We start from the raw sequence: 4,740 nt of genomic DNA on the forward strand, positions 1-4,740 counted from the left end.
GTAACGAATACCTCACTACTATCCAGCGGTGATGGCATCCTGTAAAGCCCTTGGCCCACTAGTGACATCACTTGCAGAATTTGATTGACCAAACCTTAAATCACTGAATTGAATGGAGATGCTGAGTTCCGTTCATCAGGTTCAGGAAATTTGGCAAGCAAACAGAGCGAGTTTTTCGGACTTGGGGGGGTTGGGAGGCGGTTGGCATGGTCTTCCCTTATTATCAGGCAGGAAATCGCAGGAACCTATAACATAATACAGTGACTTCAGCTCAGCTGCAGACAGTCCAAAAAATGTGGTCACAGTGTGATGTCACCCGCATCACACTACAACATCCAGCCCTTTACACTTATTTCATAAGTCCCCCCCCCCCCCATTAATATGTATTTTCTTTCTACTTTATTGTAAAATTTCACTGTGAGGATTTTTCCATTTTAGAATAATTTCTATTGTTTGTCTGAGGAGGTTGTAATCCTATAAATATCATATAAAGTTACACATTTATGTATGTTAAAAAGTAATGGAATGATTGAATATGCTGAGCGAGTTTTGGGTATATAAATCGCAAAATTTTTTTTTTTCTGATTAAAAAAATAGCGCATAGACCTGGCTGGTTTTGGAACATATACTGATCTCAAGATTGACGGCGAATTGTATTATTGTTTGTATGTTCTGTTTCACACCTTCCACATGGAAAGAAATGGTTCTAAAATTAGGACCCTAATATTGCACTTATTTTTTTTTATTTCCCCCTTTATGGCATCAACGTTTCTCTGGGTAACTGTACATGGTGGTAAGTGGTAACTCTGCAGCCAATCCGCAAGCATAAGAAACGAGGCATAATTTTCACATGTCTGGAACGCTTAGCTAAAGCTAAGTGCGCGTTCACACATTGCGTTTGAAGCGCATTACAACAGCTGATGAGAGGTGATTTGCCTAATTACATTACCATAAACGTGATGTTAATGCATGTGTTAGCAAACATAAACGCTAATGCAATCACAACAGCTGTTGAGAGGTGATTTGCCTAATGTGTTTCAAACGCAATGAAAACGCAACCAAAAAGCAACGTGTGAACGCGCCCGAACCGTTTTGAAAAGCCCCAGCTGAAATGCAATGCAAATCTTTAACCAGCAACCTCACTCAGGGTGCTGTCATGTGTAGCGTTCTTCGTGCATTTTTGCATGTTAACCATTAATGTTTTTACAGCTACATGGCGTTTTTGGGCCGTTTTTACTAAGTGCGTTTTCAGATCGTTAAAAACGCATGCGTTTTTGTACGTTTTTCCGAAATTGCGCAATGAAAAACGGACAAACGCATGCGTTTTTTAACGATCTGAAAACGCACTTAGTAAAAACGGCCCAAAAACGCCATGCGTGTCTTCACCCTAAGGCTCTGATGCAACACATGTTTTTTTTTGTTTTTTTACCATTTTCAATGCGTTTGGCTGCATTGAACCTGTTTTTCTTAATATAAACAGGTTCAAAGCAGCCAAACACATGATAAATGGTAAAAAACTGACCAAAAAAAAACAATCACTCTTAAGGCCGGCGTAACACATGGCGTTTTGAACCCGTTTTTGGGCCGTTTTTAAGCAGTCCGTTATTGACCCGTTTTAATTAAGGTGATTGGTAAAAGCAGTCAAAAACTGATGCTTTTTTTTAACGGACTGCTTAAAATCGGCCCAAAAACTGGTTCAAACGCTACATGTGCTGGCCTAAGCTTCCACAAATAATTGAAAACTGATTCAAACAAGTGAAACACATGGTTAACTTGCAAAAATGGACCAAGAACTGACCAAGTATGCACTGTGTGACCCCCAGACCTGAGCGATCTTCCACTTAAGAATCCAAAAGAAAGCAGAATGGCTCCACATCAAGTGCAGGTAAAAAGGTCTTCAACTTTATTCCATATTCTCGTTTAAAAAAAAAAAAAAAAACATTTTAAAGCCATTCACCACCACATGGTTTTTTTTGTTTTTTTGTCACCATTATTGAGTAAATGTGAAGATGTTTTTAACTACCAGAGTGGAGCCATTCTCCTTTACTTGGGACCTGGTAGACTCCCTTTAAGATTAAGGGAATTGGGGGTCAATTGTAACAGGCACTGAGAAATGCCCACCGCAGAATACAAATAAAGCTACTTAAGAACACCTGACTTACAGACGACCCCTAGTTACAAACGGACCTCTGGATTTTGGTAATTTACTGTACTTTAGTCCTAGGCTACAATAATCAGCTATAACAGTTATCAGAGGTGCCTGTAATTAAGCTTTATTGTTAATTTTGGTTCTTATGACAACCCAACATTTTTAAAATCCAATTGTCACAGAGACCCATAAAATGTTGACTGGGATTACAATGATAAAGTATATGGTTCCGACTTACATACAAACTCAACTTAAGAACAAGCCTACAGACCCTGTCTTGTATGTAATCCGGGGACTGCCTGTACCCGCATAGACAGACAATACAACATAACAGAGATGTTCAACCGTGTGTACACCGATGGCATGACCCACGTATATGTCAAAACACGTGGCCACACGGTATGGTCTTGGCCTCAAATACCTAGTACTGGTATCTAGTCCGACAATCTTAGAAATATGACAAGGGTGTCTGCTTGTAACGTCAATGTACTCCTAGTCCAATGAAGAAAGTTTATCCCTGGCGAAGAAGACAATACTCGTCTTTGAAAATTTGCCGTTAACTGGTGACATCCTGATACGGAACCCTTTCCGAATTGTGTACGGAGTGATAGCCACGGCCCGGGGCTAAGCTCCGAGTGCAAAACTTTATGGTATTTTATCCTCTTACATTGCTGTTGGATTGAACATTTCAATTTCTCCATCAGGGGAATTACTACAGGACCTTTGGAAGTCCTCTTTTCATTGGACAAGGAGTACAATGAGGTTACAAACAGATACCTTTACATGTCATATTTCCAAACCTGTTGAATGCACAGGCCAACAAGTTCTCACCCAGGGATCGATATTTGAGCCCAGGACTAACCCACCTGGCCACCTGTTTTAACTTCTACATAATAATTATATATAATATATATAGCGCACACAGATTACGCAGCGCTGCACAGGGCTGCCATTGGTGTACACACTTAAACATGGCCGTTGTGTTTGAAGTACAATAAGAGTACTTTTAGTTGTATTGTCTGTACATGCGGGTCCTTTATACACTCACCTCTCTTTTGATTTGGGTGCAGATCCCTAATTCACACTAGCGACAATCATTATCATCATATTTTCATTCTATACTCTTGTTACCGCCAGTATGTTTGTTTCATAGAAAGCAAGTTTTATTCTTTCAAAAGACCTGTAATATATAATATATATTATGGTATAATCCTTCTGCACTCTACCATGCCGCTCCTTATCTGTATGCAGTGCAAAAAAAAAAAAAAAAAATTGCATTAAAATCCTGAAAGCAGCAGTTCTCCTCTTCTACTGTGTGTAGTACTAAAGCCGCAGGCAGGATGACATCATCACATGGCGCGTGCTGGCTCTGCTACAGCGGAGGCACAGGGAGAATGCAGGGAGATGGCCGTTCTTTGTATTAGCTCTCTATACATACATACATCCGGATACACATAGTAAATCTGGAGTAAGTTGTCTGAAGTCAAATGTGGAGTGGGTTGCAAAATAAGTCATTACAGACTGGCAGAGATAGGATTGCAGATACATACATTTTTATGCTAATAATAATCATATTCTTCAGTGCTTTACAACTCATAGGGGACACAATACTACATTACAGACGGTCCCCTACTTAAGAACGCCCAATTTACAGACGACCCCTAGTTACAAACGGACCTCTAGTAATTGGTAATTTACTGTACTCTAGCTTTATGCTACAACGATTATCTGTAACAGTTATCACAGGTGTCTGTAATGAAGCTTTATTGTTAATCCTGGTTCTTATGACAATCCAACATTTTTAGTTCTGACTTACATACAAATTCAACTTAAAGGAAATCTACCACCAGGATGAAGGATTGTAAACCAAGCACATGCTGGTGTGCGCCCCCCTCTGGCAGGATCTGCACTTCTTGTAGCTTCGTATGCCTTTGTTTTTAAGAAAAAGAGGTTTTGAAAATTATGCAGATGAGCCTTCGGGGCTCCAAGCTCCATTGACATCTAAAGAGTCTGGAGCCCCAAAGGCTCATTTGCATAATTTGCAAAACCTTTTTCTTATAAAAAAATAAGGTCCTAAGAAGCTAAGAGAAAAGCAGAACCTACCGGAGGGGGCACTCACACAGTATGTCAGTGTGGTTGGTTTACAATTCTTTATCCTGGTGGTAGATTTCCTTGTATGTAACCTGGGGACTGCCTGTTTGTGTACAGTCATATGGAACAATAGGAGTGAGGGGCGGACTCGCAAGGGCTTAGTAACATTAAATCTCCCAATTCTTACTTTTACTAACTTTAATGCGAGAAACTGAATCAGAACCTGGATCCGATCTCTTTGTGGTCCATTATAACGCTGTAGGTTATAAGCCCTGGCTTGTAGTGAATGTGCAGTTAGGAGGAGCTGAGCTTTGATGTCTCTCTGTCCTCCATCTGTACACATTACACAGGAGTGAAGCTGCTGTCAAATTTGGGACTAGTCTTTGAACTTTGCCCTGAGGAACGGGCTGAGTCATTGTGACCCTGGTTTTGATTAGTGACACCCGGTGGGTGTAGAAGCTCCGCCATGCAGGATTGGTTAGTGAGGAGAAGGAAGTGTA

The sequence above is a fragment of the Engystomops pustulosus genome, chromosome 4 (genome assembly GCF_040894005.1).
Source record: "Engystomops pustulosus chromosome 4, aEngPut4.maternal, whole genome shotgun sequence".
Taxonomy (NCBI): Eukaryota; Metazoa; Chordata; class Amphibia; order Anura; family Leptodactylidae; genus Engystomops; species Engystomops pustulosus.